At 44.3% G+C, this 27,366-nt stretch overlaps 1 protein-coding gene across 1 annotated transcript in view; it reads right to left on the reverse strand.

Moving 5' to 3' along the window:
* The window catches only part of LOC121577823 (nck-associated protein 5-like), a 118,343-nt gene extending 93,821 nt beyond the window's left edge, over window positions 1-24,522 (reverse strand). The window contains exon 1 of the mRNA XM_041891740.2: window positions 24,355-24,522. The gene's annotated coding sequence lies outside the window, so the exon portion shown is untranslated. The remainder of the gene's footprint in view (window positions 1-24,354) is intronic.
* Between the last annotated feature and the right edge of the window lie 2,844 nt (window positions 24,523-27,366).

The raw sequence follows: 27,366 nt of genomic DNA on the forward strand, positions 1-27,366 counted from the left end.
TACATTTTAGTCATTTAGCAGACGCTCTTATCCAGAGCGACTTACAGGAGCAATTAGGGTTAAGTGCCTTGCTCAAGGGCACATTTACGTCATTTAGCAGACGCTCTTATCCAGAGCGACTTACAAATTGGTGCATTCACCCTATAGCCAGTGGGATAACCACTTTACAATTATTATTATTATTATATATATTTTTTTGGTAGAAGGATTACTTTATCCTTTCCCAGGTATTCCTTAAAGAGGTGGGGTTTCAAATGTCTCCGGAAGGTGGTGAGTGACTCCGCTGTCCTGGCGTCGTGAGGGAGCTTGTTCCACCATTGGGGTGCCAGAGCAGCGAACAGTTTTGACTGGGCTGAGCGGGAACTATGCTTCCGCAGAGGAAGGGGAGCCAGCAGGCCAGAGGTGGATGAACGCAATGCCCTCGTTTGGGTGTAGGGACTGATCAGAGCCTGAAGGTACGGAGGTGCCGTTCCCCTCACTGCTCCATAGGCAAGCACCATGGTCTTGTAACGGATGCGAGCTTCAACTGGAAGCCAGTGGAGTGTGCGGAGGAGGGGGGTGACATGAGAGAACTTGGGAAGGTTGAACACCAGACGGGCTGCGGCATTCTGGATGAGTTGTAGGGGTTTAATGGCACAGGCAGGGAGGCCAGCCAACAGCGAGTTGCAGTAATCCAGACGGGAGATGACAAGTGCCTGGATTAGGACCTGTGCCGCTTCCTGTGTAAGGCAGGGTCGTACTCTCCGAATGTTGTAGAGCATGAACCTGCAGGATCGGGTCACCGCCTTGATGTTAGCGGAGAACGACAGGGTGTTGTCCAGGGTCACGCCAAGGCTCTTCGCACTCTGGGAGGAGGACACAACGGAGTTGTCAACCGTGATGGCAAGATCATGGAACGGGCAGTCCTTCCCCGGGAGGAAGAGCAGCTCCGTCTTGCCAGGGTTCAGCTTGAGGTGGTGATCCGTCATCCATACTGATATGTCTGCCAGACATGCAGAGATGCGATTCGCCACCTGGTTATCCGCACTGAGCTAAAGGGTAGAGCTGCCGCTTATAAGAAATCCCGCTATGCCCTCCGACGAACCATCAAACAGGCTAAGAGTCAATACAGGACTAAGACTGAATCGTACTACACCGGCTCTGATGCTCGTCGGAAGTGGCAGGGCTTGAAAACTATTACAGACTACAAAAGGGAAGCACAGCCGCGAGCTGCCCAGTGACACAAGACGGGCTAAACCACTTCTATGCTCGCTTCGAGGCAAGCAACACTGAAGCATGTACGAGAGCACCAGCTGTTCCCGGATGACTATGTGATCACGCTCTCCGTAGTCGATATGAGTAAGACTTTTAAGCAGGTCAACATTCACAAGGCCGCAGGGCCAGACGGATTACCAGGACGTGTACTCCGAGCATGTGCTGACCAACTGGCAAGTGTCTTCACCGACATTTTCAACATGTCCCTGACTGAGTCTGTAATACCAACATGTTTCAAGCAGACCACCATAGTCCCCGTGCCCAAGGACACTAAGATAACCTGACTAATTGACTACCGACACATAGCACTGACGTCTGTAGCCATGAAGTGCTTTGAAAGGCTGGTCATGGCTCACATCAACACCATTATCCCAGAAACCCTAGACCCACTCCAATTTGCATACTGCCCCAACAGATCCACAGATGATGCAATCTCTATTGCACTCCACACTGCCCTTTCCAACCTGGACAAGAGGAACACCTACGTGAGAATGCTGTTCATTGACTAGAGCTCAGCGTTCAACACCATAGTGCCCTCAAAGCTCATCACTAAGCTAAGGATCCTGGGACTAAACACCTCCCTCTGCAACTGGATCCTGGACTTCCTGACGGGCCGCCTCCAGGTGGTAAGGGTAGGTAACAACACATCTGCCACGCTGATCCTCAACATGGGGGCCCCTCAGGGGTGCGTGCTCAGTCCCCTCCTGTACTCCCTGTTCACCCATGACTGCATGGCCAGGCATGACTCCAACACCATCATTAAGTTTGCCGACGACGCAACAGTGGTAGGCCTGATCACCGACAACGATGAGACAGCCTATAGGGAGGACGTCAGAGACCTGGCTGTGTGGTGCCAGGATAACAACCTCTCCCTCAACGTGACCAAGACAAAGGAGATGATTGTGGACTACAGGAAAAAAAGAGGACTGAGCACGCCCCCATTCTCATCGACAGGGCTGTAGTGGAACAGGTTGAGAGCTTCAAGTTCCTTGGTGTCCACATCACCAACAAACTATCATGATCCAAACACACCAAGACAGTCGTGAAGAGGGCACGACAAAGCCTATTCCCCCTCAGGAGACTGAAAAGATTTGGCATGGGTCCTCAGATCCTCAAAAAGTTATACAGCTGCACCATCGAGAGCATCCTGACTGGTTGCATCACCGCCTGGTATGGCAACTGCTCGGCCTCAGTGCGTACGGCCCAGTACATCACTGGGGCCAAGCTTCCTGCCATCCAGGACCTCTATACCAGGCGGTGTCAGAGGAAGGCCCTCAAAATTGTCAAAGACTCCAGCCACCCTAGTCATAGACTGTTTTCTCTGCTACCGCACGGCAAGCGGTACCGGAGCGCCAAGTCTAGGTCCAAAAGGCTTCTCAACAGCTTCTACCCCCAAGCCATAAGACTCCTGAACAGCTAATCATGGCTACCCGGACTATTTGCACTGCCCCCCCACCCTCACCCCATCTTTTTACGCTGCTGCTACTCTTAATTATTTATGCATAGTCACTTTAACTCTACCCACATGTACATATTACCTCAACTAGCTGGTGCCTACTGTTATTTTATTTTACTTCTGCTCTTTTTTTCCCCTCAACACTTTTTTGTTGTTGTTTTATTTTACTTTTTTACTAAAAAATAAATGCATTGTTGTTTAAGGGCTGTAAGTAAGCATTTCACTGTAATGTCTAAACCTGTTGTATTCAGCGCATGTGGCAAATAAAATTTGATTTGATTTGATTAGCGATATCAATCCACTAAGGTCTTTGTATTTACTTAGAGGTGACTGTTAAGTCGAGATTTGGGTATATAACCCCTTTATATACCCCAGCCAAGACCTGCAGTGGCAACAAAGCTGTAATCTTGCACCCTCCATATTTAGCATCTAACAACATGAGGCTTTTTAGAGACAAACAGCTAAATATTTTAACGTGCCTCCTTGCCACCCGCAGTAGCAAAGTCAAAGTGAATGTGAAAATCGACAAGTAGCAGCTTCTTTAAAACACACCAATCGAAATAACATTTGCTGTGACATTGTCAGCCTTTCATACCACCCGTGGTGAAAAAAATCAGGGGGGTTAGGTTGTAGCGAACACCCCCCTCCCTCATCCCTGCCTCTGTGAAAATTAGGAATGGTGGCTAGAAGCCATCCCCTACTGTATGTGGGAGACCCCTCAAAGTAACCAAATTGATCAGTGCACATCTCCCGCCCCCTCCCCATTACAGCTCCATTACTATGCACATATATTTCACACACGTGTTTAAATATCAGCCAGACTCCTCAGCCAATCTCTAGCCTCTCGGGTACAGCTTTGCATAATTTTGGGATAACATTTTCATTTTTTCCCCCTGACTGTACTATACTGAGGACCTAGTCAACATAGAGGCACAAAGAGGCTGTGATTTTCATACTGTCCCCATCTTTATTCATCTGAGCCATTTCTGCCAGTGTATATTCTCTTGACACCTGTGAGCTCCCGTTCAATTCTCTTTTAGGGATGGCTCTGCGGAGAACAGGGTATTTTTCACTGCAGACAAGCAGAGTATGGGGAGGAGGGTAACTAAGGAGGACATGGGCAAAATGGAATTAAATCTAAAAGTGTGTCATCTCCATACCAACGTAAAAAATCTCCAGTGGGTTCCTTGTGCCAGGGTGAATTAGTTCAAATACTCTGAGTCTGCCATTGTCAGTGCATTACAAACTGCTTTGCCCACCAATCTGTTGGCAGGATTAATCAAAACACTGCCATTCTGGACAAGCAGAAAATATACAGTGCATTCGGAAAGTATTCAAACCCCTTGACTTTTTCCAAATGTTGTTACATTACAGCCTTATTCTAAAATGGATTCAACAGTTTTTTCCCCCTCATCAATCTACACACAATACCCCATAATGACAAAGTAAAAAAACAGGTTAAAAAAACAAAACAGGAAATATCATATTTACATAAATATTCAGACCCTTTACTCAGTACTTTGTTGAAGCACCTTTGGCAGCGATTACAGCCTCGAGTTTTCTTGGGTATGAGGCTACAAGCTTGGCACACCTGTATTTGGGGAGTTTCTCCCATTCTTCTCTGCAGATCCTCTCAAGCTCTGTCAGGTTGGATGGGGTGCGTCACTGCACAGCTATTTTCAGGTCTCTCCAGATGTTCGATTGGGTTCAAGTCCGGGCTCTGGCTGGGCCACGCAAGGACATTCAAAGACTTGTCTTGAAGCCACTCCAGCATTGTCTTGGCTGTGTGCTTACGGTTGTTGTCCTCTTGGATGGTGAACCTTCGCCCCAGTCTGATGTCCTGAGCACGCTGGAGCAGGATTTCATCAAGGATCTCTCTGTACTTTGCTCTGTTGATCTTTCCCTCGATCCAGACTAGTCTCCCAGTCCCTGCCGCTGAAAAACATCCCCACAGCATGATGCTGCCACCACGCTTTACCATAGGGATTGTGCCAGGTTTCCTCCAGACGTGATGCTTGGCATTCAGGCCAAAGAGTACAATCTTGGTTTCATCAGACCAAGAGAATCTTGTTTCTCTTGGTCTGAGAGTCCTTTAGGTGCCCTTTTGGCAAACTCCAAGCTTACTGTCATGTGCCTTTTACTGAGGAGTGGCTTCCGTCTGGCCACTCTACCATAAAGGCCTGATTGGTGGAGTGCTGCAGAGATGGCTGTCCTTCTGGAAGGTTCTCCCATCTCCACAGAGGAACTCTGGAGCTCTGTCAGAATGACCATCGGGTTCTTGGTCACCTCCCTGACCAAGGCCCTTCTCCCCCGATTGCTCAGTTTGGTCGGGCAGCCAGCTCTAGGAAGAGTCTTGGTGGTTCCAAACTTCTTCCATTTAAGAATGATGGAGGCCACTGTGTTCTTGGGGAAATTCAATGCTGCAGACATTTTTTCCCCCAGATCTGTGCCTCGACACAATCCTGTCTCAGAGCTCTACGGACAATTCCTTCCACCGCATGGCTTGGTTTTTGCTCTGACATGCACTGTCAACTGTGGGACCTTATATAGACAGGTGTGTGCCTTTCCAAATCATGTCCAGTCAATTGAATTTACCACAGGTGGACTCCAATCAAGTTGTAGAAACATCTCAAGGATGATCAATGGAAACAGGTCTCATAGCAAAGGGTCTGAATAAATAAGGTATTTCTGTTTTTTATTTTTAATACATTTGCTAACATTTCTAAAAACCTGTTTTTGCTTTGTCATTATGGGGTATTGTGTATAGATTGATGAGGGAAAAAATAATTTAAGCCATTTTAGAATAAGGCTGTAACGTAACAAAATGTGGAAAAAGTCAAGGTCTCTGAATGTTTTCCGAATGCACTGTATGTTGTGTCCTAAATGGCACCCATTTGGGCCCTGCTCAAAAGTTCAGCACTACATTAGGAATAGGGTGCCATTTGGGACACACACATACTGTAAAATGTTGAGATGTAATGGGATTGACCACTTGGTTTATTTAAAAGGTCACTGAAGGTCAAACCATCTGAAGCCAAGAGACCTGTATGGACATTTTGTCACCTAAACCAGGGGTTCCCAAACTTTTCCACTCATGCCCCCCCTTCCAGCATTGGGGAACATCTCGAGCCCCCCCCCTTGCGTGCGCCACGTCTATTTCTATGGGCACAAGCACTGTTCATGACACAAACTGTTCACTGTTGTTGGCGGAGAGAACATTTCGCAGTTTTAAAGCAAATTTTCTTGCAATTCTATACATTTTGCCATGACTAATGTGTATTCATTTGATATTTAAGTGACTCAAACATTACAACAAAATCTATGGGCTAAAAAACCTATATATTTTTTGATACTTTATTTTTTTTGGGGGGGGGGGGACCCCGCGTCCCCCCCTGCCGACCCCTCACCCCACAGTTTGGGAACCACTGACCTAAACTAGAGGTTACTAGGTTGTGTCTGTCCTCGATGTGCAGCCTAAGAAACAGAAGATGCGTCCCAAATGGCACCCTATTCCCTATGTAGTGCACTACTTTTAACCAGGACCTATAGGGCTCTGGTCAAAAGCAGTGCACTATATAGGGAATAAGGTGCCATTTGGGAAGCTACCAGGCTCTTCGCATAGAGAAACAAAGCTGATCAAAGGCTATTTATGACCACATCTAATGCACATCTAGTGATGATGAATATCAAATGATGATGAATATCAAAGGATGATGTTCTAAAAGGTGTCAACACACACAGTGGTTTCGGCACATCAACAACAAACCCTGTCTATAAATAACTCTGGTCGCTTTGCGTTTCACACAGCCTTATGTAACAGCACAGCAGCTCCAGGGTGAGAAAGACACACTAATAATAAAAGATGAGCAGAGAAAGACTTTGAAATATACATTAGTTATGATGTGTAACCTGGCATGTGATGGAGCTGGGCAGAGAGAGATTTGACCTGCGTCCCAAATGGCACCCTATTCTCTATATATAGTGCACTACTTTTGACCAGGCCCCATTTTCCCAAATGGCACCCTATTCCCTATATCAGGGTTTTTCAACTCTTACCCTACGAGGTCCAGAGCCTGCTGGTTTTCTGTTCTACCTCATAATTAATTGCACCCACCTGGTGTCCCAGGTCTAAATCAGTCCCTGATTAGAGGGGAACAATGACATAACACAGTGGAACTGGCTTTGAGGTACAGATTTGAGTTTGAGGGTCCTATATAGTGCACTACTTTTGACCAGGGCCCATATGGATCTATGTAAGGAATAATGTACCATTTAGGAGGCAACCAGTGTTGTAATCAAAGGCCTTGGTCTTTCACATCAGCCCCCTGCTAGTTGACCAAAGGAAACCTCTATTTGGGGACAGAGCAGAGCACAACTCCATTGCCTTGCCACCCTCCAATAATGCAGCTTCCACATTCCACACGCGAGATCGAATGGATGAAGCCAGTGGATGTGCTGATTGATTTCATATGAAATATCCAACAGGCGATAGAGTCACTGAGAACACGTGTTCAAACGTGTTCTCAGGGAAATGTGCAGAGCAGATGTGGTGGTGTTGCATGTGATATTTCATGGAATGGCTCATCCAAAATGGCTGCTGGACTATGAGGATGATTTATTGAGTCACGGCTAAACAAAGCACATTCCTATAAAGTTAAGTCAGAAATGTAGTCTGTTACATTACCAAGCATGCTGTAAGCCAAATTCAAATTTCTGCTCACATTCACTACAAACCCTGACAAGAGATGATTCAGTGTGCAAAGTGCCCTGGCTGACAGACATACATACATTTGAACTTTTGACAAGACCCCATTCAGTATTGCAAATTACTTACAAAACCAGTAACCAATGTTTTGAATGATAACGCCCACTGTGGTTAAATCAAGCTCTGCTATCCCACATGCATAGGATGGGGTGATGACATTCAATTTTGTCGTGGATTTTCTCAAGCTAGCACAGGAGGCTAAAAGTTCGATCTGTCTGCAGCTAGCCCATGGAGAACATTTATCTCAACAACCCTCTGATCAGTTCAGCTGACCTCATTATTGTGACCACCATGTCGACGGAGAGAGTATGTGTGCGTACCAAACGGCACCCTGTTCCCTACATAGTGCACTACTTTCTGGACTACATATTCATACACTGGAAGAGAGAACCCTTTCAAAACACAGACTACAGGTCGACATTATCGCGTGCCTTCAGTATGAGAAGAAAATCAACCATTGGTTTGACTAAACCTCTTGAACAACAACAAAAAAATCCACTCACTCCATCCATCCCACCCAGGCCATTGAACAGGCGGCAGGGAGGGCTGTGGTCGAGGGCTGGGGCAGATCCCTTAAGCAGGATTTGGGATTTTAGCAGGATTAGAAAAGAGTTGCAGATAAGGGAGAGAGGAGAGAATATAGAAACCAATTCCACTCTATGGTGCACCAGCTGTGAATGGCATGTGAAAGCGCACAGAATCTACACTGAGTGTACAAAACATTAGGAACAGCAGCTCTTTCCATGACAGACTGACCAGGTGAAAGCTATGATCCCTTATTGATCCACTTCAATCAGTGTAGATGAAAGGGAGGAGACAAGTTAAAGAAGGATTTTTATGCCTTGAGACATAGATTGTGTATGTGTGCCATACAGAGGGTGAATGGGCAAGACAAAATATTGAAGTGCCTCTGAACAGGGTATGGTAGTAGGTGCCAGGCGCACAGGTTTGAGTGTGTGAAGAACTGCAATGCTGCTGGGTTTCTCACGCTCAACAGTTTCCTGTGTGGACCAAGAAATGGTCCACCACCGAAACGACATCCAGCTAACTTGACACAACTGCAGGAAGCATCGGAGTCAACATGAGCCAGCATCCCTGTGGAACGCTTTCGTCCATGCATTGACAAATTGAGGCTGTTCTGAGGGCAAAAGGGGGTGCATCTCAATATTAGGATGCTATGTTTTGTACAATCAGTCTATATAGAGTATTCATGCTTGTGTGTTAATCAGAATAGGGCTGTGACGGTCATGGAATTATTTATCAGGCAAATGTCCACCGTCACCGTTTATAGCCAGTGTTGCCAACTATTTTTCAGTGAGAATCGCTATTGGCTCCTTGATTTGTCGCTAGATGACCCTTTGCCGTTGCCGCGATTACGACACCTTGCTGAGGCACAACTGCGGTAGCCTTGTATGAACCATCCTGTTCTCGCAAGTTTACATTGTTTCGCTAGATCGTGATGGTTTGTAAGAGGCTACAACTGCGGTCCCCGACGTAGCGTTTTCGCCCCCTCTCCAGCAGCACACCCCACAGTAAAAAAGTATAAAGCAGTGGTCATGCAGTTGCGGTGTGTAGCTGTTGCACACATATATTATGCTTGCTAGCCTAGCATGGATTTCGACTTCGGTTTTCATCACTTTGTCTCGGATTCATATTCACTTATAAAATGTCCACACTCACCAAGAATGACATTTGGTAGTTAATTCAGTAGAGATGGTGGCTTTTAGCATAGTTTTTGCATCTTTACAAACCAAATAAAAATGTATAGCCAGAGCACTATGCATAAGGTAGTATAGTATAAACTCCACTTCAGCTCAGACTATATCGATTCGCCCAAGATCAATACGCTAACCTTGCACCAATGTTTGTCCTCTGTAGTTGCTTGCCTTTCTTTGGTGAAATCCATACTCTCAATAAATGTACAACCACTGAATACAACCACTGAATGTTTGCTCATTAATGTTGCTTTAAGATGGCAACATAGCACAAATGCGCATGTGCCAATTGAATCTCAACAGTCAGTGGTTGTATTTGATTAACGTTATATGATAAAGTATGGATTTCAGCAACCAAAGAAAGGCATGCAACTACAGAGGACAAACATAGGTACAAGGTTAGTTTTTCATAATACACATTTTTGTTTAATTGATCTTGTGCGAAATCGATGTAGTCGGGGCTGAATTCCAAAGCCTGGTCTCTGCTCCACTCCATTGGTGGAGTTCAGCAGAAACTTCCTTCACTGTGGAGTTTAGTCAGCTAAAGGTAGTAAAGATAAAGATCATGTTACAGCATCAACAAAGCGAGCACATTTTTAAGGACAGAGCGCACATTGGAGGGAGGAGATGGAGACAGTTTGACGGATTAAGGTACAAAAACAATTGTTTATAATAATAAATGTACACTACTGCTATTGGTTATATTGATACATTTTATTGTATTTTTAAGTAAATATATATTAGTACGGTTATTTTATTCACGGTATTAATCCATAATCGTCGGTAAACCTATATACGGTTATACAATTACCGCGCCAGCCCTAAATAAGAACAATCCTTGCATTCAACAATGGGATAACACTTCACACATATGGGCAGACAGCAAACAATCTCTTTTGATAAACAGTAGATCACATTGAAAATGGTTTAAATGTCCCTAATCATCAAGGCTGAAATCCTGCACTCGATTTAAGCGGACTGCACCCTGTGGGAGCACCTTGTCTAGGAGACCCAAAACAAAGCCAAATACTGATGCAGCACAAACTGACACTGAGACTACATCACAGGAGACAGTAGAGATCAAGCACAGATCAGACAGCTTTAATACACTAAACATCACATAAATCAGACACTAAAACCATCTTGACCCAAACGATCCGATTTCTGCCTACATAAATCTCCCTAAGATCCCTAAAACAATCTTAAAACAGTGAAGGAAAACTGACGAAAGGGGGCGATTTGGTTGGGCTGAATCTATTAGCAGAACGAAATAGGTATTTAAGCAATAAGGCCCGAGGGGGTGTGGTATATGGCCAATATACCACGGCTAAGGGCTGTTCTTAAGCACGACGCAACGCGGAGTGCCTGGATACAGCCGTTAGCTGTGGTATATTGGCAATATACCACAAACACCCGAGGTGCCTTGTTGCCAACGTAATCAGAGCAGTAAATATAAATGTTTTTTCATACCCGTGGTATACGGTCTGATATTCCACGGCTTTCAGCCAATCAATATTCAAGATGGCTCACAGTGCATTGAGAGAATAGGTTTGTAAAATAAAGTGAAACCCCAATTAGTTTGGATCTGCACACTGACAAATTTCACAGCACTAGGCCATGATGGGGGGTGGGGGCACTCCATAGTGCTCACACCAGATGTTCCCCATTTATAGCAATGCAAGCCCCAGCCCTGACAACCACACTTACATCAAAGTGAGACGAAATCAAAGGAGCTCACATTAAATTGCTTTCTCATTTTTTCATTTCTGATTCCCTTTTTTATCGTTTGAGAGGCAACCAGCGATTGGCTGACGCTTAGCAACGCGGCAACCTGAGTTTGTGTCTGTTAGGGTAATGAGGGAGCTAATGATGCGTGGGAGTGTGTCTGAGTATTGGCCTGCTCAACTGACTGGTCTGATACTCACTTTACCCTACATATCAAACACATTGGTTACTAACAAGGTCATGTTGGCGGTATAATTGTGTATGAGGATCTACTGGCGACATTCCATCTGAAAACAACGGTGTCCCAAATGGCACCCTATTCCCTATTTAGTGCACTACTTTTCACTCTGATTAAAAGTAGTGCACTACATAGGGAATAGGGTGCCTTTTGGGACCTTACAAGCTGGCAGTCAGAATAGAGGAACCAAGTCTGGCTCGAAAGCAGGTCAAAGTTGAGCCATGTTACATGTATCGAAATGTCTCCATCCAACACAGATGGTAGTTTTGAGTTCAACAGATTTCCCCATGGCGTCGCCAGTACCTGATTGGATCTCCTAAAAGGTTCAGAGCAGGGTTTCCGTTAGGAAAATGTGGCGCCGTACATTTGACCGGCAACATATTAATTTACTGGACATTTGAGAAATTTACCGGAACGATATGCGGTCCTTGTTATCGAATTCTGATGTATTCTAACATGTTCAAAGTGCAAATTTTCCACTCAAAGGCTCTGTATCTGTATGCTGTACACGTGTGATAAATAATATACTCTAAACTCTAGCCAATTTAATTCCCCTAAATTATGCAAATTAACCTATAGACCAATAAGAATGACCAGTTAAATGTACACTATATATATATATATATATATATACACACACAAAAGTTTGTGGACACCCTTTCAAATTAGTGGATTCGGCTATTTCAGTCACACCCGTTGCTGACAGGTGTATATAATTGAGCACACAGCCATGCAATCTCAATAGACAAACATTGGCAGTAGAATGGCCTTACTTAAGAGCTCAGTGACTTTCAATGTGGCACCGTCATAGGACGAACAAGTCAGTTCGTCAAATTTCTGCCCTGCTAGAGCTGCCCCGGTCAACTTTAAGTGCTGTTATTGTGGAAACGTCTAGGAGCAACAACGGCTCAGTGGTACGCCACACAAGCTTACCGAGTTCCAAACTGCCTCTGGAAGCAATGTCAGCACAAGAACTGTTCATCGGGAGCTTCATGAATTGAGCAGCCTAAGATCAGCCTAAGATCACCATGTGCAATGCCAAGCATCCGCTGGAGTGGTGTAAAGCTCGCCGCCGTTAGACTCTGGAACAGTGGAAACGCGTTCTCTGGAGTGATGAATCACACTTCACCATCTCGCAGTCCGATTGACGAATCTGGGTTGGCGGAAGCCAGGAGAACGCTACCTGCCCCAATGCATACTGCCAACTGTAAAGTTTGGTGGAGGAGGAATAATGGTCTGGGGCTGTTTTTCATGGTTCAGGCTATGGCCCTTAGTTCCAATGAAGGGAAATCTTAACGCTATAGCATACAATGACATTCTAGTCAATTCTGTGCTTCCAACTTTGTGGCAACGGTTTGGGAAAGACCCTTTCCTGTTTCAGCATGACAATGCCCCGTGCACAAAGCGAGGTCCATACAGAAATGTTTTGTCGAGATCGGTGTGGAAGAACTTGACTGGCCTGCACAGAGCCCTGATCTCAACCCCATCGAACACCTTTGGGATGAATTGGAACGCCGACTGCAAGCCAGACATCAGTGCCCGACCTCATGAATGCTCATGGCTAAATGGAAGCAAGTCCCTGCAGCAATGTTCCAACATATAGTGGAAAGCCTTCCCAGAAGAGTGGAGGCTGTTATAGACGCAAAGGGGGGACCAACTCCATATTAATGCTCATGATTTTGGAATGAGATGTTCGACGAGCAGGTGTCCAAATACTTTACGTCATGTAGTGTATTTCCATGGACTGGTATTCCCATCAATAAATAGGCTAAAAAGCATTATTTCACAATGGGATTTTTTCTTCTTCTCCTGGACAATTGGCTGGCGCCAATTTTATTTATCGGCTTTTCTATTTTTAAAAAATGTATCTGACAAAAGCCGGCTAACGGAAACCCTGGTTCAGAGATACTTTAGCTACATGACTAGAAGGATTCCTTATGGCTTTAGAGATGACTTCTGTAATTCCTCTCTATGCCCTCTCGTTGACCTAATGAATCCAAGACGTAAATCACTCTTAACACATCGCGAATCTAAAAGTGTCTACGAAATGTAGCTGCACGCCAACTCTCAGAAAAAAGTCTAACTCAGTAAATCAGCGGAGTAAAGATCAAAGTAAATCAATGTATGAAATTATCCTATATCTAGTCAACAACTTGGTAATTCAATGACTATAAAAGATCAATGTATAACCATGTGTAGGTATAAAACATGCAAGCACAAGATCACCAATTGAGTTATTCCCCTTTTGATCAAATAGAGAGACGAATACACCAATCCAATTATGGTTATTGACCAATGATATGTAAAGTTGAAAATGGTGTCTTGCCTGGAGACCAGATGGGTGAATTTCTAAATCCACCAACATCTGGGACATTACAGTGTTTGATTCTGGAAATGGTCTTCTCAGGTCCTCCAAGCCGGAATGTTGAATACAATTATATTTGTACTTACTGTACCAAGTACAACAATATATCCACAGGAAAGTATTTTTAAACCAACTTGTCAAAGTGCTGGTAGCGCGTTCATATTTATATCACATGATGCATGTGCACACGATGTAAATACATGCATACTTGCCAAACTCGTTGTCACGGACGTTGAGAGATGGGTCAGACCAAGGTGCAGTGTGGTATGCGTACATGTTTAATTATTAGAATAAACATACAAAAACAACGTGACGTGAAAGTCCTATGGGCTATACAACAACCAGCCTACATGGAACAAGATCCCACAAACAAGGACTGCAACCAGGCTACTTAAGTATGATCCCCAATCAGAGACAACGAGTGACAGCTGCCTCTGATTGGGAATCATACCCGGCCAAACATAGAAGTCAAACAACTAGAATCTAACCATAGATATACAACATAGAACTAAACATGCACACCCTGACCAAACTAACTAGAGTTCTAGAGGTCAGGGCGTGACACTCGTGCACGTTTACATGGTTGTGCACATGCTTCATGTGATAGGAATCTGAACGCACTACCAGCACTTTGACAAGTTGGTTTAAAAATACTTTCCTATGGATATATTGTTGTCGGAAAGTATTCAGACTCCTTGATTTTTTCATAATGTTGTTACGTTACAGCCTTAATCTAAAATGGATTAAATAGTTTTCTTCCCCTCATCAATCTACACACAATACCCCATAATGTGAAAGTAAAAACAGGTTTTTAGAAATGTGTGCAAATGTATTAAAAATAAAAAACTGAAATATCACATTTATATAAGTATTGAGACCCTTTACTCAGTACTTTGTTGAAGCACCTTTGGCAGCGATTACAACCTTGAGTCTTCTTTTGTATGACGCTACAAGCTTGGCACACCTGTATTTGGGGAGTTTCTCCCATTCTTCTCTGCAAATCCTCTCAAGCTCTGTCAGGTTGGATGGGGAGCGTCGCTGCACAGCTATTTTCAGGTCTCTCCAGAGATGTTCGATCGGGTTCAAGTCTGGGCTCTGGGTGGGCCACTCAAGGACATTCAGAGACTTGACCCGAAGCCACTCCTGCATTGTCTTGGCTGTGTGCTTCGGGTCGTTGTCCTGTTGGAAGGTGAACCTTCGCCCCAATCTGATGTTCTGAGCGCTCTGGAGCAGGTTTTCATCAAGGATCTCTCTATACTTCGCTCCGTTCATTTTTCCCTCGATCCTGACTAGTCTCCCAGTCCCTGCTGCTGAAAAACATCCCCACAGCATGATGCTGCCACCACCATGCTTCACCGTAGGGATGGTGCCAGGTTTCCTCCAGGTGTGACGCTTGGATATTACAGCACTGTTGGAGCTAGAAACACAAGCATTTCGCTACACCCGCAATAACATCTGCTAAATGTGTATGTGATCAATACAATTTGATTTGGGCATTCAGGCCAAAGAGTTCAATCTTGGTTTTATCAGACCAGAGAATCTTGTTTCTCATGGTCTGAGAGTCTTTAGGTGCCTTTTGGCAAACTCCAAGAGGGCTGTCAGAGTGACCATCAGGTTCTTGGTCACCTCACTGACCAAGGCCCTTCTCCCCCGATTGCTCTGTTTGGCCGGGCGGCCAGCTCTAGGAAGAGTCTTGGTGGTTCCAAACTGCTTCCATGTAAGAATGATGGAGGCCACTGTGTTCTTGGGGACCTTCAATGCTGCAGAAATTGTTTGGTACCCTTCCCCAGATCTGTGCCTCGACACAATCCTGTCTCAGAGCTCTACGGCAATTCCTTCGACCTCATGGCTTGGTTTTTGCTGTGACATGCACTGTCAACTGTGTGACCTTATATAGACAGGTGTGTGCCTTGGTGGACTCCAATCAAGTTGTAGAAACATCTCATAGATGATCAATGGAAACAGGATGCACCTGAGCTCAATTTGTGTCTCATTGCAAAGGGTCTGAATACTTATGTAAATGTATTTTTTTCTTCACTTTTTCATTATGGAGTATTGTGTGTAGATTGATGAGGATGATTTTTTAAATCCAATTTAGAATAAAGCTGTAACGTAACAAAATGTGGAAATAGTGAAGGTGTCTGAATACTTTCCGAACGCACTGTATATCCAGGGGGTACCGGTAGCGAGTCAATGAGCGGGGTACAGGTTACTCAAGGTAATTTGTATATGTAGGTAGGGGTAAAGTGACTATGCATAGTCAATGCAAATAGTCCGGGTGGCCATTTGATTAATTGTTCAGCAGTCTTATGGCTTGGGGGTAGAAGCTGTTTTTGGACCTAGACTTGGTGCTCCGGTACCGCTTGCCGTGCGGTAGCAGAGAGAACAGTCTGACTTGGGTGACTGGAGTCTTTGCCAATTTTTTGGGCCTTCCTCTGACACCGCCTAGTATAGAGGTCCTGTATTGCAGGAAGCTTGGCCCCAGTGATGTACTGGGCCGTACGCACTACACTCTTTTTGAGGATCTGGGGACCCATGCCAACTCTTATCAGTCTCCTGAGGGGAAATAGGCATTGTCGTGCCCTCTTCACAACTATCTTGGTGTGTTTGGACCATGATAGTTCGTTGGTGATGTGGACACCGAGGAACTTCAAGCTTTCGACCCGCTCCACTACAGCCCAGTCGATGAGAATGGGGGCATGTTTGAACTTCCTTTTCCTGTAGTCCACGATCAGCTCCTTTGTCTTGCTCACGTTGAGGGAAGAGGTTATTTCCCTGGCACCACGGTCTCTGACCTTCTCCCTATAGGCTGTCTCATCATTGACGGTGATCAGGCCTACCACCGTTGTGTCGTCAGCAAACTTAATGATGGTGTTAGCCCCCCATTAAAAAAAAAAAGAATAAAAAAAGTGGTTGTCCCACTTGCTATCATAAGTTGAATGCACCAATTTGTAAGTCACTCTGGATAAGAGCGTCTGCTAAATGATGTAAATGTGTTGGAGTCGTGCTTGGCCACGCAGTCATGGGTGAACAGGGAGTACAGGAAGGGACTAAGCACGCACCCCTGAGGGGCCCTTGTGTTGAGGATCAGCGTGGCAGATGGGTTGTTGCCTACCCTTACCACCTGGGGGCGGCCCGTCAAGAAGTCCAGGATCCAGTTGCAGAGGGAGGTGTTTAGTCCCAGGGTCATTAGCTTAGTGATGAGCTTTGTGGGCACTATGGTGTTGAACGCTGAGCAGTAGTCAATGAACAGCATTTTCACATAGGTGTTCCTTTTGTCCAGGTGGGAAAGGGCAGTGTATAGTGCAATTGAGGTTGCGCCATCTGTGGATCTGTTGGGGCAGTATGCGAATTGAGTGGGTCTAGAGTTTTCGGAATGATGGTGTTGATGTGAGCCGTGACCAGCGTTTCAAAGCACTTCATGGCTACCAACGTGAGTGCTACGGGGTGGTAGTCATTTAGGCAGGTTACCTTCGCTTTCTTGGGCACAGGGACTATGGTGGTCTACTTGAAATATGTAGGTATTACAGACTGTCAGGGAGAGGTTGAAAATGTCAATGAAGACACTTGCCAGTTGGTCCGTGCATGCTCTGAGTACACGTCCTGGTAATCCGCCTGGCCCCGTGGTCTTGTGAATGTTGACCTGTTTAAAGGTCTTGCTCACATCGGCTACGGAGAGCGTGATCACACAGTCGTCCGGAACAGCTGGTGCTCTCATGCATGCATCAGTGTTGCTTGCCTTGAAGCGAGCATAAGGCATTTAGCCCGTCTGGTAGGCTCGCGTCACTGGGCAGCTCGCGGCTGGGTTTCCCTTTGTAGTCCGTAATAGTTTGCAAGCCCTGCCACATCCGACGAGCATCTGAGCCGGTGTAGTAGGATTCAATCTTTGTCCTGTATTGACGCTTTGCCTGTTTGATGGTTCGTCTGAGGGCATAGCGGAATTTCTTGTAAGCGTCCGGATTAGTGTCCAGCTCGTTGAAAGTGTCAGCTCTAGCCTTTAGCTCGGTGCGGATGTTGCCTGTAATCCATGGCTTCTGGTTGGGATATGTACGCTACCGTTCAAAAGTTTGGGGTCACTTAGAAATGTCCTTGTTTTCGAAAGAAAAGCAATTTTGTTGTCCATTAAAATAACATCAAATTTATCAGAAATACAGTGTAGACATTGTTAATGTTGTAAATGGCTATTGTAGCTGGAAACGGCTGATTTTAATGGAATATCTACAGAGGCGTACAGAGGCCCATTATCAGCAACCATCAGTCCTGTGTTCCAATGGCACGTTGTGTTTGCTAATCCAAGTTTATAATTTTAAAAGTCTAAACCCTTTTGCAATTATGTTAGTACAGCTAAAAACTGTTGTGCTGATTTAAAAAAGCAATAAAACTGGCCTTCTTGAGACTAGTTGAGTATCTGGAACATCAGCAATTGTGGGTTCGATTACAGGATCAAAATGGCCAGAAACAAATATGAAGGCTATTCCATGCGAGAAATTGCCAAGAAACAGAAGATCTCGTACAATGCTGTGTACTACTCCCTTCACAGAACAGCGCAAACTGGCTCTAACCAGAATAGAAAGAGGAGTGGGAGGCCCCGGTGCACAACTGAGCAAGAGGACAAATACATTAGTGTCTTGTTTGAGAAACAGACTCCTCACAGGTCCTCAACTGGCAGCTTAATTAAATAGTACCCGCAAAACACCAGTCTCAACGTCAACAGTGAAGAGGTGAAGAGTCTGTTTCTCAAACTAGACACCAATGTATTTGTCCTCTTGCTCAGTTGTGCACCGGGGCCTCCCACTCCGCTTTCTATTCTGGTTAGAGCCAGTTTGCGCTGTCCTGTGAAGGGAGTAGTACACAGCGTTGTACGAGATCTTCAGTTTATTGGCAATTTCTCACATGGAATAGCCTTCATTTCTCAGAACAAGAATAGACTGACGAGTTTCAGAAGAAAGTTATTTGTTTCTGGCCATTTTGATCCTGTAATCGAACCACAATTGCTGATACTCCAGAAACTCAACTAGTCTCAAGAAGGCCAGTTGTATTTGTCACGTTCGTTGATTGAAGGCTCGGACCAAGGTGCAGCGTGGTAGGCGAACATATTAATTTATTAAATGAAACACAGACAAAACAACGAAATACACACGAATGTAAAGTTCTGCAGGCTACAAAGCAACCATACAAAAACAAGATCCCACAAACTAAGGTGGGAAAAAGGCTGCCTAAGTATGAGCCCCAATCAGAGACAACGATAGACAGCTGCCTCTGATTGGGAACCATACCCGGCTAAAAAAAAAAATAGAAAAACTAGAATGCCCACCCAAATCACACCCTGACCTAACCAAATAGAGAATAAAAGGGATATCTAAGGTCAGGGCGTGACAGTACCCCCCCCCCCCCACACACAAAGGTGCGGACTCCGGCCGCAAAACCTGACTCATTAGGGTAGGGTCCGGGTGGGCATCTAGCCTCGGTGGCAGCTCTGGTGCGGGACGTAGACCCCGCTCCGCTCGCGGATCCGCCATCTTCGTTGGCGACTCTGGTGCGGGGATCGTCGCCGGAAGCTCCGGACCGTGAATCGTCGCCGGAGGAACCGGACCGTAGATCGTCACCGGAGGCTCTGAACTGCCGACCGTCGCTGGAGACTCTGACCTGCAGACCGTCGCTGGAGGCTTCGTGCCATGGATCATTACTGGAGGCTTCGTGCCATGGATCATCACTGGAGGCTTCGTGCCATGGATCATCACTGGAGGCTTCGTGCCATGGATCATCACTGGAGGCTTTCTGCCATGGATCATCACTGGAGGCTTTCTGCCATGGATCATCACTGGAGGCTTTCTGCCATGGATCATCACCGAAGGCTTTGCAAGTGCGGGGCGCTGGCACCGGACGCACTGGGCTACGAAGACGCACTGGAGACACGGTGCACATCACTGCATAACATGGCGCCTGAACGGTCACACGCTCCACAAAGCGAGTGCGGGGAGTTGGCTCTGGTCTGAAACCTGGCTCCGCCAACCACCCTGTGTGCCCCCCCCAAAAAAAATTTGGCCGCTGCCTCTCAGGCTTCTGTCGTGGTCGTGAACTTCGGAGTCGCCGTTGATCCTCCCATGTCCAAAACGTCTGCTCCTCCCGGCCACGCTGATTGGTCCGTTTGTGGTGGGATCTTCTGTCACGTTCGTTGATTGAAGGCTCGGACCAAGGTGCAGCGTGGTAGGCGAACATATTAATTTATTAAATGAAACACAGACAAAACAACGAAATACAAAGTTCTGCAGGCTACAAAGCAACCATACAAAAACAAGACCACACAAACTAAGGTGGGAAAAGGGCTGCCTAAGTATGAGCCCCAATCAGAGACAACGATAGACAGCTGCCTCTGATTGGGAACCATACCCGGCCAACAAAGAAATAGAAAAACTAGAATGCCCACCCAAATCACACCCTGACCTAACCAAATAGAGAATAAAAGGGATATCTAAGGTCAGGGCGTGACAGTATTGCTTCTTTAATCAGCACAACAGTTTTCAGCTGTGCTAGCATAATTGCAAAATGGTTTTCTAATGATCAATTAGCCTTTTAAAATGATAAACTTGGATTAGCAAACACAACGTGCCATTGGAACACAGGACTGATGGTTGCTGATAATGGGCCACTGTAGGCCTATGTAGATATTCCATTATAAATCAGCCATTTCCAGCTACAATAGCCATTTACAACATTAACAATGTCTACACTGTATTTCTGATCAATTTGATGTTCTTTTAATGGGAAAAAAATTGCTTTTCTTTCGAAATCAAGGACATTTCTAAGTGACCCCAAACTTTTGAACGGTAGTGTACGTACGTACGGTCACTGTGGGGACGACGTCGTCGATGCACTTATTGATGAAGCCGGTGACTGAAGTGGTATACTCCTCAATGCCATTGGATGAATCCCGGAACATATTCCAGTCTGTGCTAGCAAAACAGTCCTGTAGCGTAGCATGCGTGTCATCTGACCACTTCCATATTGAGTGAGTCACTGGTACTTCCTGCTTTAGTTTTTGCTTGTAAACAGGAATCAGGACAACAGAATTATGGTCCGATTTTCCAAATGGAGGGCAAGGGAGAGCTTTGTACGCGTCTCTGTGTGTGGAGTAAAGGTGGTCTAGAGTTTTTTTCCTGCTGGTAGAAATTACGTAAAACGGATTTAAGTTTGCCTGCATTAAAGTCCCCGGCCACTAGGAGTGCCGCTTCTGGATGAGCATTTTCTTGTTTGCTTATGGCCTTATACAGCTCGTTGCGTGTGGTCTTAGTGCCAGCATCGGCCATTGTAGTGGTAAATAGACAGCTACGAAAAATATAGATTAAAACTCTTGGTAGGTAGTGTGGTCTACAGCTTATCATGAGGTACTCTACCTCAGGCGAGCAATACCTCGAGACTTCCTTAATATTAGACATCACACACCAGCTGTTATAGACAAATAGACATACACCACCAGCCCTCGTCTTACCGGAGGTCGCTGTTCTGTCTTGCTGGTGCATGGAAAACCCAGCCAACTGTATATTATCCGTGTCGTCGTTCAGCCACGACTCTGTGAAACATAAGATATTACAGTTTTTAATGTCCAATTGGTAGGAGAGTCTCGAACGGAGCTCCCTGTATCTCCGTCTTTTCTTCATGCGAATGACAGGCATTTGGGCCTGGTCCGGGAGCAACAGTATATCCTTCGCGTCAGACTCATTAAAATAAAACAATCTTTGTCCAGTTGAGGTGAGTAATCGCTGTTCTGATATCCAGAAGCTATTTTCGGTCATAAGAGACGGTAGCAGAAACATTATGTACAAATTAAGTTATAAACAATGTGAAATAAACACACTAAATAGCACAATTGCTTAGGAGCCCGTAAATTGGCAGCCATCCCCTCCGGCGCCATTGACCCTCCGATTAGTTGACGTCACAGTATTTCTGTGCATTCAAATTGCCATCGATAAAATGCAATTGTGTTCGTTGTCTGTAGATTATACCTGCCCATACCATAACCCCACCGCAACCATGGGGCACTCTGTTTACAATGTTGAAATCAGCAAACCACTCGCCCACACAATGCCATATACTTGGTCTGCGGTTGTGAGGCCGGTTGGACGTACTGCCAAATTCTCTAAAACAACGTTGGAGGCTGCTTATGGTAGAGAAATTAATATTCAATTATCTGGCAACAGCTCTGGTGGACATTCCTGCAGTCAGCATGCCAATTGCACGCCCTTTCAAAACTTGAGACATTTGTGGCGTTGTGTTATATTTTTGTTCAGTGTACATAATAATTGACATTTCCTGTTGCTGCAGGATTATTTTCCTGCTGTAGAAAACGGACTCAAATTAAGATCTGTATGAACTTCACATGTTGGTGCTCATGGGTCCTTTTACATGGAAATGACCCTCTTAGAAAAAAAGTATTCTGCGGCTGTTGCTATGAACCCTTTTTGATTTCAAGTATAATCCTTTTTGGTTCCTGGTAAATCTCTTTTGGGTTCCATGTAGAACCCTCTGTGGAAAGGAACCCAATGGGATCTACCTAGAACGGAAAGGGTTCTACCTGGAACGGAAAGGGGTTCTTCAAAGGGTTATCCTATGGGGACAGCCGAATAACACTTTTTGGTTCTAGATAACACCTTTTTTTCTATAATGAACAAAAATATAAACGCAACATGCAACAATTTAAAAGATTTACTGAGTTACAGTTCAGATAAGGACATCAGTCAATTGAAATAAATAAATTAGGCCCTAATCTATGGATTTCACGACTGGGAATACAGATATCTGTTGGTCACAGGTACCTTTTTTAAAAAAAGTAGGGGCGTGGATCAGAAAACCAGTCAGTATCTGGTGTGACCACCATTTGCCTCATACAGCGCAACACATCTCCTTTGCATAGAGTTGACCAGACTGTTGATTGTGGCCTGTGGAACATTGTCCCACTCCTCTTCAATGTCTGTGCGAAGTTGCTGGATATTGGCGGGAACTGGAACATGTTTTCGTACACGTTGATCCAGAGGTTCCCAAACATGCTCAATGGGTAACATGTTCGGTGAGTATGCAGGCCCTGGAAGAACTGGGACATTTTCAGCTTTCAGGCATTGTGTACAGATCCATGCAACATGGGGCCATGCATTATCATGCTGAAACATGAGGTGATGGTGGCGGATGAATGGCATGACAATGGGCTTCAGGATCTCGTCACGGTATCTCTGTGCATTCAAATTGCCATAGATAAAATGCAATTGTGTTTGTTGTCCATAGCTTATGCCTGCCCATACCATAACCACGCCGCCACCATGGGGAACTCTGTTCACAATGTTGACATCCGAAAACCGCTCGCCCACACGACACCGCCTGCTCAGTACTGTTGAAACCGGGATTCATCAGTCAAGAGCACACTTCTCTAGCCTGCCAGTGGCCATCGGTGAGCATTTGTCCACTGAAGTCGGTTACAACACCTAACTGCAGTCAGGTCAAGACCCTGGTGAGGACGACGAGCACGCAGATGAGCTTCCCTGAGACGGTTTCTGACAGTTTGTGCAGAAATTATTCAGCTGTCCAAACCCACAGTTTCATAAGATGTCTGGGTGGCTGGTCTCAGACGATCCCGTAGGTGAAGAGGCCAGATGGCTAGGTCCTAAGCAGGCGTGGTTACACCTGATCTGTGGTTGTGAGGCCGGTTGGACGTACTGCCAAATTCTCTAAAACGAAGTTGGAGGCGGCTTATGGTAGAGAAATGAATATTTAATTCTGGCAACAGCTCTGGTGGACATTCCTGCAGTCAGCATCCCAATTGCACGCTCCTTCAAACCTTGAGACATCTGTGGCATTGTGTTGTGTGACAAAAACAAACATTTTAGAGTGGCCTTTTATTGTCCCCAGCACAAGGTGCACCTGTGTAATTATAATGCTGTTAATCAGCTTATTGATATGCCACACCTGTCAGGTGGATGGATTATCTTGGCAAAGAAGAAATGCTCACTAACAGGGATGTAAACAAATGTGTGCACAACATTTGAGAGAAATTAGCTTTTTGAGTGTATGGAAAATTTCTGGGATCTTTTATTACAGCTCATGAAACATGGGACCAACACTTTACATGTTGTGTTTATATTTTGGTTCAGTGTAAGAGTGTAGTTGTGTAAGTAAAGGCAGATACACTTACTGCACACTTATAAATGTGGCATGCCTTATAGAGTACAAACTATTGAGAGAATCAAGGCTGGTAGTTTGAGCAGGTGTTGTGCCCTATATCTGCCCCATGTAGTCCTTCATGTTATGTAGCCTCAGAAAAGTATCAAGTTTGTATCATGTTCCAAAATGGAAAAATATACAATAACAGCAAACTACTTGTTACTAATGACAGCCAGTGTTGTATCCTATCAAAACTTACATGCACTTAGGCTATAGCAAATGCTATTTGTTTAGGTATTTAATAGGCCTTTTGTTATTGAAACAAATCTTATGTGATGTCGAATGCATGGCAAGATTTTAATTTGGGATAACATCGTGATGACCGTCTGGGCGCGATAAATCGTGTTCACTGAGTAACCGGTTTCCTGCTCACGTTTAAATCAATGCAGCGACATGAACGTGACATAACAGTTAATGGTTCATTGTGTTTACATATAGCCACCACGTACGACAGGCACCGCCAAGTACATGGGAGTATCGGTAGCCTACTACAAACCTCTGTAGCATCCTCATACATTGTTCGCAACGTTCTTCGTTACATTAAATACCCAGTCTAAGGTTTGTCCCACCACCCTACTCGCAAGCATTTTTCTAAACAGCATGGTGATGAAAATAACATTCACTTACCTATTCTAGAAAAATGGTGCATAGGGAGAGACATGCAGCACCAACGTTAAATAGGGCACGTCTTAAAATACATATTTAAGTCAAGAGAGAAGCCGTATTGTTTAAAAACGCTGCATTCAATGTTTTCCTCGGACAGAGCCAGCTTGAAAAAAGTCACTCTCCGAGATCTTTCCGCATTTGGAAGCGGTCGTCAGGAAATGTGATGTCATGGCTTTAAATTGCTCTCGCCTCCCCGCGCTCTCATTGGGGCAGCCAATGTCTGTGTGGTCCTCACATCTTATTTTGAAAACTAACCAAAACGAACCATCTTGGTCCATTTTTTAAATAATTACAGTACATCCCGTGGTACTATTATGTTGTTATAGTAAATTAATGACTACTATCCTATACTATATATACACTACTATAGCCTACTATACAGCATACTAGGCTATACTATACTATTTTGTCCCCTTTGAGATGATATCCAAGTGGGGTAAATGCTAAGAAAGTCATGTGCTCCAGTCATTCAGTGATTTATTTCCCACCATGTAATTTTGTGTTTTACTTGGTAATTTCCCTTGTCTAACCTCCAGACATATGAACTCTATATACTTTTGATAAAATAGAAGTGTGTGGTTTGATCATGTGACCCTGTGCACATATAGAACTTCTAATGCAGATGCACACTTGTATATCATGTACAAGGGAGTTTGCTTTCTCCTCACATCCCTTGACTGCTTTGAGAGAGTTAGAAATGGAGGAGAAATAAGAGGTAGGATAAGGTTTTTATTATGGCTAGTCCAGTGGAGAATGCTGATGGCAGGAAGGCTCTTAATAATGTCTGGAATGGAGGATTTGGAATGGCATCAAACACATCAAAGACGTGGTTTCCATGTGGTTGATACCATTCCATTGACTCCATTCCAGACATTATTTTGAGCCGTCCTTCCCTCAGCAGCCTCCACTGGGCTAGTCAGTCCCTCATGACATTTTCCCCATACAATAACAGGACACACTTATTCCCATCCCGCATCCTTTCATCTCCAGAATAACTAGTAATAAACACTACCCAGGATATGTGTCTAATCAACCTCAAGGGAATCAAAACAAGGGAAATACATCAACATCACATATACTGCTTACTTTCACAACAAATGTTAACAGGTCCAGAATACATGCAATATGTCCTGAGTCTAAATGATACAGTCCTGATCCGTTTTTGTTAAGGCGCCCTCATGTGACGTAAAATGGAACAGGCTTCGGCACACCAACATCACAGCAGACCTAATTTCAAATACTATTTGAAATTTTTCTAAAGCTTTGAGCCTGCCTGGAGTGCCAGGTGAGCAGGGTTTTCACTTTTAAGACTTTTCTATTGTTCCATTGCAACAGGCAAGATCAATCAAGCACAGCTAAAGTATTTGAAATTATTTTAAATAATATTTGTACACAGGTTTGCATCACAGTAAGGCTGTGATGGACACAGTGGCAGTCTTTCACAGTATCCAATGTGAGTAGTGGTTGATGTTTATAATGGTGATTTCCATAAGTAGGACAGATGTCCCAAGGTTCCGTAAACAGGAAACAGATACACTGTATTCTGGCTTCCTCTCAGAGCGACAGGGTTGACACTTACCCCTGTCTGAGCCCTAAAAATACCTGACTTCAGGAAGTTAGGACATTGTGCTACTACACTGCATTCCACTGTCCTGACATCATTGTATATGTTTATTTACAAATATGCTAGGTGGGCATCTGAAGTTAATTACCACAATTAAATGGTGTTGGGGAGAGTCACATTGGTTTTTGGACACAAATGCTAAAAAGTTAGCATTTGGAGACAGTGGCCAGTTAAACAAAACCAAAGCATGGGTTGCAGTCATACCTTTTTCATAGACTGCTTACAGGGTAAGGAAACCATATGTAAAACATTTATTTGGGTGAACTATTCCTTTAATGTAGGCTAGAAGTTCTTATCACCCAGTGATGATGATAGGCTTTGAGTTGAGCAATGATCACTCGCTTGTTTAAGGCATGGTGTGTTATCAACAATGAAAGTAAAAAATACCGCATTAGATAAGGACCCCATCAAATTCAAGAAACATTGATTTCGAAGGTAATAATTTAAAGACAAATCCAGAATATTTATATTTATAGTTATTTATATTCATAGTTGCTCATGGGTGATTTCAACAATTGAAATATACCCCCTGATGTTTGCAGAAAGTTATTTAAAGAGGCAATCTGCGATTGCTACATACATTTTTGTTTTACTTTTAAATTAATTATAAATACCCATTGATTCTTAAAGAATATAACTTATAGATGCCAAATGAGCTTAGTTCTACTGTCGCAGCCCATCAGAACCCAACATTTACCTGGCTAAAAATATAATTTTGATATCATGGATGGTCAGTCCTTGTATCCATAGCGCTGTCCATGATTTGAGAGGGGTTACATTTCTCCAGTCCCATCCGGCAGCTGTTTACCAGAACAGTAGCGGGGTGTCCACGTTGCAATTTGTTAACTGCATATTGCCCCTTTAATGCCTTAACGAGTTTATTACAACTGTCTTACCACATCATAACAAACAAATTAAGGACTTACATTTTTAGCTTCAACTGATGTAAAAAAAAAAGAAAAAAAAAAGAAGCTATTCTATTATATTTGATTATCCTCAGCTCTTTTCTGCTCAGATCTAGCCTATTCTATTCTTTGCTCAGCTCTATTCTGCTTAGCTCTTCTATTATGCTCAGATATAGGCCTATTCGATTCTAGCGTTTTCGTTCAATATTAAGTGTTGGCATTTTCATAACTGTTTCAAAGGACAAAGATTTATAATGCGAGTAAGAGTTGATAGGTATTTTATTATATTCTGCTCAGATCAATTCTATTGTAGAGCATTGTATCATTTTTTCCCACCAAAACCTTCACTATCTCGACAATAGGAGATTTGTCCTGGGGGTTTCAGCACACTATTCTGGAGGACGAGACTACTCTGCACTCAATAGGCTACATATCTACCACGAA

This window comes from Coregonus clupeaformis, unplaced genomic scaffold, assembly GCF_020615455.1.
Source record: "Coregonus clupeaformis isolate EN_2021a unplaced genomic scaffold, ASM2061545v1 scaf0005, whole genome shotgun sequence".
Lineage (NCBI taxonomy): Eukaryota > Metazoa > Chordata > Actinopteri > Salmoniformes > Salmonidae > Coregonus > Coregonus clupeaformis.